Source organism: Ornithodoros turicata, chromosome 7 (assembly GCF_037126465.1).
Source record: "Ornithodoros turicata isolate Travis chromosome 7, ASM3712646v1, whole genome shotgun sequence".
NCBI classification, from domain to species: Eukaryota; Metazoa; Arthropoda; class Arachnida; order Ixodida; family Argasidae; genus Ornithodoros; species Ornithodoros turicata.
The window spans coordinates 30,923,506-30,936,623 of NC_088207.1; the positions used below are offsets into that span (position 1 = coordinate 30,923,506).

Below are 13,118 nucleotides of genomic sequence, written 5' to 3' on the forward strand. Positions count from 1 at the left end.
GTATGAGGTTGTCGCAAAATGCGGGTACATAAAGGGTTTAAAGGCGCACATTTTTCTTTCCCCTGTTTCTCTCAGACGGATCACAATTTTGCCTCGAACACTGACCTAAACCATTTCCTTCCTTCCTATATTAGTTTATTTAGTTCCACACACTGCAAGCTGCCCATCTGCATATGCAAGCTGCATGAAAAAGTTCGCATTGAGTACATATGCCCCTGTATCGAACAGCAACGAGTTTTAATGCGCTCAAAGCCAACGGCCTATAGAGCAATCACACTGGCGCACACGAAATATCTGTGGTCTGCTGGCGTTCGCCGGCGTGAGTTTTCCCTATCGAGGAAGCACAAAACCTCGCACCATTACCACATCCTAAATGGCCTTTTGCTGTCGGGGGCTACGAGGCTAGCTGATTGCCCGGAATACGAATAATGGTGGCGGGGACCTGAGGCCGACGATCGCCCAACATTACCAACCGCCTCAGAAGATTGCCAGAAATGTTTAACCTTCCAGATTACGCCTTCTCGTACGGGAGCCCGAAATATACAGATATTATCGATCCGGTGGAGTGCCTAATTTAGTGTGCGGGTAGAGAGGCGGCTCAGAGGCAAACGGCCCAACTTGTCACAAACACCTCAGTAGGCTGTGTTGAAGATAGACCGTAAGCCAGGAGATATGATGAAATTAAGGGACACTAGCTTAACCTCCTTAACTAGCATAACCTCCCTAGCTAACTGGCTTTACTGTCCCTTCATTTCACCTCAGTAGGCCTTACCGGGGCAACATGGGTAGAAAGTCATGCGGAAGATGATGACATCTCCGGCAGCGAGATGTTCATGTTGTAACCTGCCACAGTGCAGACAGTAAAATATAGAGATGGGACGAATCCAGAATTTTTGGAATCCAAATCCGAATCTGAATCCAAGGAAGGTTCTGCGAATCCACGAATCTTACGAATCCTTTCTTTAAAAAAGTTTGAAAAATCAGGAAAAAACTTCTACTGAAGATTCTTTTGAAGCAGAATATGATACCTTTGTTTAATGAAAAACAAATTAAATAATAGGTCAGTTTCAAAATGTACCCATATAGTTCTTCTTAAACTTAATTTATTTAACATGTTTCTCATCGACTACAAGAAATACATAAATTCTCGAGTCCGAATTATTTTCATAAAACTAGGCACCAATCAAAAGTAAAACCATGTTACTTTTAAACTTTTAATGCAACAGTTCCTGCATGAACTCTTTCAGTCGAGAGCAATGTACGTAAATAAAACAAAAAAGAAAATACCCGTCGGCCAATGAGGCTTTCGGCGGACTACGGAGGCGCCAATTTGAAAACGAAACAATCAAACTTAGTTGGTGGATTCGAAAGATTCGATTCGCCGTTTTGGGCACTGGGATTCGGATTCACGAATCGCTGCCCAGGATTCGAAGATTCGCGGATTCGATTGACACATCCCTAGTAAAATATAATGGAAGACGTGTACGTGAAATCTCATTTGCTGCCCATAGTACAGGGGTTTGTAGTCGAACGTCTACACAGGAGCAACTGGACAGATGTACCGCTATCATTATGGATCGTCAGCAAACTTAGCCTGGGGAACGCTCGAACGGCGGTACAGAATGCGAAGAACACTTTCTCCGATGATGGAGAGACTCAGCTTCTGGACCTGGTGTCAGCGTTGTGAAACGTTCCAGTTCAAACCAGTGTGTACACAACGGAAAAATCCAAACGCTCTATTTCTGGCCATCTGTTTGACGTACGCCCACGCAACCTGGCACGTTGATTTGGAAATGACCCTGGCTGCTGCATATACTTATTTGGCCGCCGTTGATACCCCTCAGTTATTCTGAACACCGCGTCGCTTTATGTAACCCCTCAGGATATTTGCCGGTCCTTTATAGGTCACAACCACTGGAATGGTTTCCAAAGATAAATGAATTATTGTACTCTTAAATACCAGGGTTGTCAGGCACGAAAAACAAATAATGACCAGTTTAGGGGACCCTAGACTAGTTCTGAATACAGATCAAGCGTCTGTGTCATTTTTGGAAATTATTTATTCACTAACTTCCTTCTTTAATCATTAATTTCTTAGGCACTTGAGGCTTTGTATGTGTTTGTCCCTTCTATGTGTTCCAGCCTCAGAACATCAATTGCCATCATGTTCAACGCATGCCGCTTGCGTCGATCCCGTCGTACGAATGTGTGTATGAGTGAGAAAACATGCAAGAGTGAAAGTGGGGTGAGTGAGAGAGTGGTTAGTTTGTCCCTTGAGATGACGCACCCTTGGAAGTCGCTGGGGAGGTGTGCGAGCTTGGCGCAATAGACGATTTTGCAAAGATGCGCGCGCCACCAAGCGCGCGGCGCAAAGCAGCATGAGAACTTTGATGGACACTGCTCTGTCTTTAGGCTTGGGTTATGGTTTACCACGGCTGACGCAGCTGCTGCGCACTCCGGGAATGCTATTGTTCTTCATCTACATCCGCAAATGGCCGTCTCGTAATGCTTTAAGGCGCTCTTAGTTCCCACGAACCCTTGCGTGCCACAGGTGGCGCTTGCTTTTCTAAAAAGGTCTATTGGTAAGAGCCCTGGACCGATAACCAGAAGATATGGGTTCGAGTCCTACAGCTGGCTAACCTTTTCGCTGACTTCCTTCTTTAATCACTATTTATTTACCTAATTTCCGACAGGAAATAAATTGTCAGCAAAACAATTCTGATGTTGTTGTTGTTCCTGACAGGAAATACGTCACGTGCCATTGCTTGTATGAAGGCAACGTTATCCAACGAACAAAGAAATCTTGGTTCACCAAAGTATACACACCACGGCACATGCGCACGAAACCAGGCTGAAGCATAGGGAGAGGAGACACGTCATGATTCTTTATCACCGTCTTCAAAGCCCTCCCCGCGTTCCCATTCTCCGAACAGTGTGTCACCGTTGAACATGGTTGAGAAAAAGATGAAAGCATGCTTGAGAGCTCGTCACGTCTCTTTTCTTTTTGTTTTGCCGAATTCCTCAGTAGGAGAGACCGTGGTAGGAGGTTGGAGCGGTAGCCGAAAATAACCGAATAGCCAGCTTCGATACTAAGGCGCAAGCCGAAGCCAAAAGTAGCGAGTTTTCGCTACATGTACCCAAGTCGGGCAACCCTGTTAAATACTGAAGTCTCACACATAGCTGTCACTGCGATATTTCTAAAATCTTTATAAACTCCCTGAACTATTACACTCTTAAAAATGAACTTCACCGCATAGTACGCTTCTAGCCAACCATCATCTCGAACGATATCGTTATCTGTCCTGATTTGTCGAAAGAGGGAGGCGTACGCCTTTTTTGTGACACTTATGCTGTTCATAATTGCCACAAAAAAGGCGTACGCCTCCCGTTTTCAGCAAATCAGGGCACATAACGATATCACTCGAGATTATGGTTGGCTAGGGGCGTTCTATGCGGTGAAGTTCATTTCTAAGACTGTACTTATGTAGAATCTGACTTCGCCCATCATGACCGGTCTCACACATTCCAACGCCAACGCAATGCATCAATCCACATTTAAGGATGTATTCTATAGGTTCATCAGGAAATGTCAGTTGGACAGAGCGGCGTCAATATTTCTTTCCTGGGTATATCACTGACTCCATATTATCATCAGTCCTGTGTATCTGTGTGTGTGTGTTGCTCTACGATAGAGCGCCGTTCAGGACCATACATTATTTTTAAGTAATCCCTTTCGGCGTTGAAGAATGATCAAACGCCCCGTGTAATCTGTTTCTAAAGCGTTTAATATATATGCAAATAGCGCACGCTTTCGACAACGTTACTGCGATGGGTGGCAATGTTTCTTTCGTGCGATGCCGAACTTTTCCACTTAATCATTTCGAAACCGTGGAGCGCGACGAAGTCTTCGGCCTTTGACATAAACAAAAGGAAAACGTACCCTCCACGACGTTCACTCTGGTCGAAGAGAACGTACTTGCAAGCTTAGAACAAAAAGAAGGAGAGAAAAAAAACGTGGCACGGCATGTATGTTAAACTTCAATGGAATCCCGCCAATCCCACGGTTTTTGCACGTACCTAGATGTGATAGATAGATAGATAGATTGATTGATTGATTGATTGATTGATTGAAAAGAAAAATATGTAGATGTACAGGCGTTGTTGGATGTTATGCGTCATGTTTTCCCTTCATCACATATCTCAATTTCAAATTAGCTTACTCTAAGGAAAAAGGTGTAACCTTAGTTCTTTTTGGGGGCTACGGGCGTTGCCACAACCTTTAGTACTTTTCGAGATTAAATCCACGGAATTGCTCCCCAATTCCTTTTTAGCAGGTCCTAATTCCTCATCAGAGGTCAATCTCTCCGCATAACCTTTTCCACATACATGTACCACAGTTTTTCTTTTTCACGATGCGTTCGGACAACGTAATTTGCTTTCACGTTGACAAATGTGTAGTTGATTAAACATACAGTACACAACGTGACAAAGACAACAGATAAATGAGTGCACATCATGACACCGACATACTTACCGCTCATGATTCTGCAAGCGTGCCAGAGTCGCTAGTTACACATACTACCATTCGGCACATGATATGAATTTTCAATTATTAGTATTAGTTGAATTATCAAATTTGAATATCGCATGTTTATGAAGGTGTTAATGAGTTTCTCGAACAACACCAACACCTCATTTTGGCGAATATAAATGGAGCCGGTTTAATTGAATTTTCTGAAATTTTACTTTCGTCCAAGTGAAATATGTTGAGGATTAAATAAGCCACGCTTGAGCTGAATCGGTCATTCAGGTTACTTTTCTTTAGTGTAACCATATTGCGCTAGGGCTTTCTTCTAACCACACGCAGTTAAAGGGGTTGGGACACTTTCGTAGATGTGGTTCAATACATCACGGGCGCGCTCCACTGCACGCCCTAATACCGAAGCAAACGAATTATCCTTCTACGTGTCTTACTTAGCAAGATACAAGCCCTCGAACACGCTCCCGAGTTAAGCGCCGACGTCAGAGAGCTCAGAGATGCGTCCACTCCTATTGGCAGCCGTAAGCACGTGACTCCTCGTGCGATGCCTCATTGGCAGCGGCGTGCGCTGTGATGTCAGAGCCGCATGAGTCTCGGTACTCCCGGTGCCCATATTATCCGCTTCTGTTACTCTTTCCGCTGTGAAACTTTCCATGCAGGTTGACATTGATGCAAAGGACCGTCTCTTACGTTTATCTGGGATAACAAGGGAGGATGGCTACTCGTCACAAGTAAAATTGTACTGTTACGTCTATTGCACTATTCTATTTGAAATTTACCATGTACATGGTACAACAGCAGGGGCTAAACGTTAGCAAATGGCAACTTGAACAAAGGTTGTGACAGTCATGTCTGAACTGAAATGGCAGGAACGATCAGCGAAACCGACTACATGTAACGGAGCGAAACGTGCGGAAAAAGGACTATTCACCAAAGCCATTTTCCACAAAATCCCTAGGCGCCATCGTATGCGGCATTAATAAAGTAAACACCGCACCTATGTTGTGCAGAATCTGGATATGGACCATTGCAGCAATAACTGCGCTGCATAAGAAAAGCGCACAAATATTGATGGCTGGATGATCATCAATTCTCCCTGCCACGCGAAAGCAATAGACTTCCCTTTCGAGATAAATGGACCAGGGAATAACCAGGATTGAGAAAAAACGGCAATGGATAAACACGTTCTATACTACATTACATCTCGATGCGCGCTTTAAGAAGGTAGCAATTCTTGCATTCCGAATGTCTGTGGCATCAGGCCACAGGTATATCTGTGGTAGAACGGCCCAAATCCTTCTACAAGAGTCTAACAATCCTTCTGCGCTAGCTCTGATCGGGTTTTTTTTTTTTTTTTTTTCTTCTCTTTTCAATAGGTAAATGCCATTTCTTCTTCGGGGACACCCTATGGCCTATGAGACACCCTATGGCCGGAGCTAGCGACCGCCTGGAGCGTTACCCTCATTAATGTTATCTAACTGGAACTTCTTAATAACGAAAGATGGAAGTTCTGCCCCAAGGAAACATCTGCTCAGTTTGGTGCCTGACGCCGTTGGCGTTTTCAGAAAATGGATCGAGCCAAAAAAGCGCCACCAAATGGCAACGGAAAAACGGCAGATTCGGGAGGCCATTTTTGTCGCTTCCCCATAAACGCGCTGTTTCCTTTTCCACGAATGCGAGGGAGATCAAGAGTTGCTCACCAGATGTCGCTGCGTCATCCTGTGTTGCCTGCTGTTATGCTGCTGCGTCATACTCATGTATGTATATGGCTCCTCCCCTTCCTTCTCTGCGCTAAACCGCGCTAGCGGTGTATGAGGAAACATGAAGGAGAGGATGTGAACAGAGTGAGTGCGCGTGCCGTTCGTCGAACGAGGCAGGGCCGGCGAGAGGACAGGGAGGACCGGGGATGGCCCCCGGGGGCTCGTGCCTCTTCAGGGGCCCGCACGCCCGTCGTAGTCATATAAAGAAGTACTTGGTCTATGTTATCGAGACGTGAGGAGGGGGCCCGGGCATGACCCATCTCCCCTCACCCGGGACCCCTTAATTTCTCTCGCTGGCCCTGGAACAAGGCCCCTTGCGTTCGGTTGAAAGCACTTCTTTTATCTTGCGAGTGGCTATTCTCGAAGGGGCGTGGTAGTGCATTGAAATGAAACGCCATCAGGTCGCGAACCACTGACATTTCGAACAGAGACTATTCTTCGGCATCTACAGTCTCGAAACAGTTCGAAATATCGATGTTCGAAATCGACATATCGATATCTACAGTTCGAAATATTGATGACTTTCGACTTGCTGACTTCTACTTCCATCAACTTTCACCGGATTACTGGATTTATCCTCCCCCTCTTTTTTTTTAATCTCCCTGTTATGTATTACGTTGCCCTCACGTGTTTGTCTACGTCAGAGGGCGATGCCGTCGCAAGATAGCGCGCAAACGGCTCGGGCCTTGGCTCGGGTGTCTTTTACATTTTACCGTTGGCGAAGCGAAATAAACAACGTGCTCAGGGAGCTGCGTCTTCCGTTCATTTCCTTCCACTGATAATTTAACACCGGTGATGAGGCCAGAGATCCCAAGACGGCATATCTTTGGCACATGGCGCATTACGGAGCTTCCCAACGACATGAATTGCATCACGTGGGTAGGAAGACCCAACAGAGGCACAGGCACGACGATCAACGAGACATCACGTTCGAACGTGCGTTCAAGATTACTGTGGCTACAAAATATCCGGTCCAGCAACAGTCTTAATCCGGACCACCCTCCATCGGTGTTGCGTCAGTAACGCACGACAAAGGGATTATGTCGCCACCCGTATGTTGCACCTTGCACCTAGCTTGGATCTGAAATATTAGTGATTCCTCTCGGTGTGGGAAGTATATAGGTGAGTCAATGTACACAAAATTGTTTGGATATAGGGATTTAGATACACATTTCTAGATTTCTCGTGCGTAATGAAATTACGTTCTCGTTTGAGGCTTCTTTATTTTGTGAGTGATCGCAATTAAGTGAACAATGCATGAAAAGCGATTTTTTGTGATCGATCTTGTGAGCGCTGTAGGAATGTTTCTAAGGCCCACACAAAAATCCGCGTCAACAGGCCTACTCCAATACACAATAAGGCCCACACCAAAAAACATTCGCGTAGCCTCGCTGTACGACATTAAAAATGCGTGGAGAATCCCTGAACGGTAAGGAAGCTAAGACGCACACATAGAGTTAGTGCATAATACTGCACTATACTCACAATGCTCCTCCCCCCGCATGCACTTTGCCCCCTTTGGAAAAAATCCTGGGAACGCCCATGAGATAATAGAGCGTTTTATAGCTATATAGAAAGCACTCCACGAAAATGATACGATAACGGGAGCTGTGAAATCAAACATGAGCAACGTAATGTCAGCTAGACGAAGAAAAGAATGAAGAATGTCGAGGTCACAAAGGTATGCTTGAGAATGGAAGACGTAGGAAGCATCCAAAATTTATAGATTTATTACGAGCTTTCAGGCAGAGACTGCCCTTCTTCAGGTGCATTGCGCAATGTACCTGAAGAAGGGCAGTCTCTGCCTGAAAGCTCGTAATAAATCTATAAATTTTGGATGCTTCCTACGTCTTCCATTCTCAAGCATACCTTTGTGACCTCGACATTCTTCATTCTTTTCTTCGTCTAGCTGACATTACGTTGCTCATGTTTGATTTCACAGCTCCCGTTATCGTATCATTTTCGTGGAGTGCTTTCTATATAGCTATAAAACGCTCTATTATCTCATGGGCGTTCCCAGGATTTTTTCCAAAGGGGGCAAAGTGCATGCGGGGGGAGGAGGGCACAGCCTGCAACCCCCTCGCCTCCTTTCCTGGAGACGGGCACTGCGGACTGTGCGGGTGTTCAGAGGTTCATATTATTATGACATCTGAGAAAAATCATGACGGCCACAAATAAAGAGTGCACGATTTTCAACAGTGATCTTGAAGCTCGAGGGGAGTGGTGTGCTGTCTACATCAAATCGTTTGTGATGTGCCGTTTTCCTAGTCAGTGGTTTACCCAGAATTTCGTCCTTGGGGGGTGTTCGGCTCTGCAGGGGGGTGTATTTACATGCTTTTGACCACATATTGTGCAATCTCACAAAATTTTAGGGGGTCTCCTCCAGATTTTGGGGGTGTAAGGGGGTCTAGATAAACCACTAGTCCCAGTACTCTCCTCTCCACTTTTTCGCGACAGGCGCCGTGTTTTAGAGCAGTTGATGCGCTTGCCAACCGTCACTGTACACGTACTCAATGGAATATTCGCATTCTACACGGTTAGTCTAGCAAACGTTACACATTTCCATTGCATCATAAAAATAGACGGCGGAGTTTGCCCACCCAAGCTTTGCAGACTGATAGCCATTTGTCTAACGTTTTCTTTGATTTTTTTGCAAGCGCCATGGTCATGTAGAAAAGAAAATTAAAAAAATCAAGCCAAATCTATACAAGATACAGATGATTACACCGTCAAAACCAAGATTTCACACTGTTCCAGTGGAAACGGACGTTATGCACCGCTCGTACGAAGCGGCCGAGCGGCCGTCAGTTTTAACGGACAACCACTCGTATTAATACATTTTTTCTAACAGTGTGTGGTGAAATGGAAATGAAGCGCGCACTAGAGAAAATGGTGGTTTTTGAGTGAGATGGAAAATACGCAGAGAATACGCAGAAAATACGTAGAGTTGGTTTCGCTTGGTTTTTAATTTTCCTTCTCGAGGATCATAACGTTCACAATAGAACCCAACAAAAATTTAACATATAGCTACCATTCTGCAAAGATTGGGGTGGTCACACAGTCTCACACGTCTCATAGCGCTCTCCTATGTGCAGAGAGCCAACGAATCAATCAGTAAAATGCCAGGAGAAAGGCTGTAGTACTTTGAATTTTGCCTCACAGCTCGTAGAGCTAAATAGGGGGATATTTGGCCGAGTAAAATACGCGCCGTAAAAAGTTCGGAGTAACAGATGAAACTTCTTTGCACATTCTAATCGCTGGAATGGGATTGCAATAACTTAGGCCAGAAAGTGGTAAGTGTCTGCACGCTTGATTACTTTGCTCTTTCATTCCTTCATGTATAGCTGCAATGAAGACACAGTAGAGCAAGCTTGGCTTCGCCGATAGATGCATTACCTTTATGCAACAGAGACGGGAGGAAAGAAAGTGGAGATGAATATAGCGAATTGTGGACCTGCAGTATTGCTTTCGTTCACGTCCCAAGAGAAATCAGTGACGCTACTATTTCCCCACAAAGTATATGTGGAAGTGGCGCGGGAAGCCTTATATAGCGTAGACTTGATCTTGCATTGAGCTGTACAAAGTAAGTCAGCCATGCTGAGAATCTAGTGTGGTAAATAGCTACCGCAAATAAGTTCCAATATATCGAACAGCTGCGAACAGTGCGAGTATCTGCATATTTCGATGCAAAAGAAGAAAGAAAGTAACACTCTGCCGACTGTAGTAACAAAACTAGTGGTCCACAAACCTGATACATAGAGTAGGGTGTAGCAATGTGCAAGGAAAAACTCGTCGTCCCGCTAAACATGTATCGAGACTTTCTTTAATTAAAAAAAAGTACATAGCGCTTTGCGCGATTGAATCCAACTGAACGTTGCGAACAGTCGTGTATCGCTGTCGTCAATATTTTCCATTGTGTATAACCAATTAATTAGCTAAGACTAATTAGTTAACGTCTAAAATATCGATATAGGGGCCGAGGTATGAATCCATAGAGAGCTGAGAGTAACATACGACGGTGGTGTTTCCAACGTCGCTTTGTGTGACTGTTTTGTGTGTGTGTTCTGTCGACAAAACAAAAAAAAGCGCGAAATACAGAACCAGTACCACGTACGTGACAATGCGCAGCGATATCGCGTCGCGCTGGCGCGTTGTGACAACACCACCTGAAAAATGAACTTCACCACATAGCACGCTCCTAGCAAATCATCATCCCGTGTGACATCATTCTCTCCCTTGACTTGTTGAGAACGGGAGGCGTACGCCTTTTTGTGACACTCATGCAGAAATGTCAATTGAAACAAAAAGGCGTACGCCCCACGATTTCCAAAAATCAAGAGTGATAGAGGTATCACTCTGTACAATGGCTGGCCTTCAGCGTGCTATGTGGTGAAGCTTTGTTTTAAGAGTGTCGATACAGAAAGCCTCCGCATTGCCTCCTCTCCCTCTTTCAATTATGAGGCGGAATTTGTCTGCTACTGCAATTCACCGTTCAGCGAATTCAAGAACTAGCAAATGCTTGCAGCTCACCTGGAACCTGCAGACCTAAATATTTAGACAAAAAAGTGCAAGACGCTTTCCAGAAGGTCAGTTTTGAGAAAGACTGAGACAGTTTAGCGCTTGATTTCCAAGTTTTCCCATTTAGTACGCGGGGACGTTCAGTCACAACTCGCAGACGACGGTGGTTCTTCTCCATGGCCACGACCGCTGAAAGCACGTTCGTGATTGGCTACGGCCGTTGAAACCACGATCCTGATTGGCTGACTCTTAACTGTTACGTCACGTCGACAAGCGCGCAGGCTTTCTGTATCTAGGTGGTGTTGGTTATGACGTGTTTTTTTTATATGTATGTTAAGGGCTTTCCTTTTACGGTGAATAAAAAAAAAAAAAGTCGCACAGAGGCGTATCTTGTTAAGGGCACCCTGTCATTAAACGTGAGGAAGAACATGAGCCGCAATCAGGGTAGGATCCAGGATTTTTCTGAGGAGGGGGGAGGGGTGCGTTCAGCCTTGAACAGCATGCTACATGCACTCCCTAGGGTCAATTGAAGCCGTATGTGAAGACAAATATTGGGAGGAGAATCAGGACTCCCCTTCTGGATCCGCGCCTGGCTATACAGCATTTTCTCCGCCCCCCCCCCCATTTTTAGGGGGAGAAAAAGGCCCCACGTTTCTTGCGGAGCGACGGAAATGACCTCCAATGGTACTCGCCTTACGTGTAGATCTACACCCAATTATTATTATTACCTCCAAAAGGTGCCATCTTCTTTTTCTTTTCTTTTTTTCGTTGTCGGCGCACCGCAAAGGAACAGATGTCGTCTTTGCGCCGAACTTCTATCTTTCACAACTAAAAATTCATTAGTCAATACGAGGACAGCACCCCAGGATGTTGCTAGTGAGGCTGATGCTGCTGATGCTAGTATCTGATCACGGTAGAAAGCACTGAAGAAGGCGGACAGTGGTCTGAATTCTGTTCGTGTCTGTCCTTGTCTTCAGTGCGTAACCACTGTTACCTTCAACCACTCTGCGCCGTCAAACATATATCGCCATTTATTGTAATTAACAAAGTATTCCCTATTTCATAAAATTCAGTCAATAGTTTTTAGTTCATGGTCCATAGTTCTGTCGGTCGCTAGAGCGGTCTTCCCGCATAGTTAGGATTTCGTCCAAACACAGTTGATGCACGGTAATTCCTCGCATTTTGTAACAAACACATGTGCGCCTACTGCCAGGGGTGCCCAATAAACAATAAGGTATTTGATTGCACGTTCCAACATACTCCATAGAGCCCATACTTCTCTCGCCTCAGTCATTCTCGTCTAATTGGACCTTTTCACGTTCACGTTGTATCCTAGCGACTCCCCAGCGAACCGCCCTTAGCGCGCGCCAGAGCGAACCAACGCAGCGCTGTACTGCTTCTTTGCCACTAATTTGTGAGACTATTTTATGCTTACCTATTTACGGCGGCGAAGCACTCGAGCATTCCAATATACAATCTGTACTCGTTGAAAATCCCGCGTGAAACTGTCCTGGATTCGTGAGGCGTCGGAGCAAAAATTGACGAGGTAAATTTCCTTCACGATCGTCCATTCTTGTTGTCCCTTCTGCGACTTCTTCAACGGATGAACTCACCCTGCGACATAGGCTAGAAATCTTTACGGACGAGATGAGACGCACCTTTAACGCGACGGGGTGTGTCTGGGAGCACAGAAGAAGACTGGAGTCGACTGAAGCAAATTCACTTGTAGCGTCACTCTGTACGCATGCATTAGCCGTGGCTGACTGGACGGAGAGGGAAAGCATGCTTTTATCTCGCATGATATGAGAACGGTGACTTTCTGCACTATCATGCTCACTTCTGCTCGGGTGATTTTCTTCGCTCTTTCTGCCCTTCGTGACGCTCTGAACAGATTGCTACTTGTTCTTGTTGATAAATCTTGCCATGGAAACGATAGGAGCCATCAGCCTAGACGGCACGGATGACGTTGTCGCACAAGAAACATGAAGGCGAATTGCGTTTATTAACAGATGGTGAAAAGACCACACACTCTTACGGATCAAAAGCTGCCGAAGGTGTGACGTTTCGTGTCCTTTTCCAATTTCGTTTGTGCAAAAAGTCTCACAAAACGTCATTAAGTTCATGTCGATAGCAACCGACAGCCGTTCCATCTGGCGGTGCAAGTTTGACATGCTGTAAAATTATGAAACGATCCAGTAAAAAGTCAACCTATCAGTTTATACGAGCGCGGCCACAACGTTTAGAATTCACACATCTACCCCTTTCTCTTAGTGGGGAGGGCAATGTCGAGACAGGCTTGC

General features: G+C 45.3%; 1 long non-coding RNA gene across 1 annotated transcript in view; it reads right to left on the reverse strand.

Annotated features, from left to right (window-relative positions):
- Window positions 1–12,482, reverse strand: part of LOC135400796 (uncharacterized) — a 46,874-nt gene extending 34,392 nt beyond the window's left edge. Inside the window, exon 1 of the long non-coding RNA XR_010424648.1 lies at window positions 12,254–12,482. This is a non-coding gene — a long non-coding RNA (uncharacterized LOC135400796). The remainder of the gene's footprint in view (window positions 1–12,253) is intronic.
- Window positions 12,483–13,118: the final 636 nt, after the last annotated feature.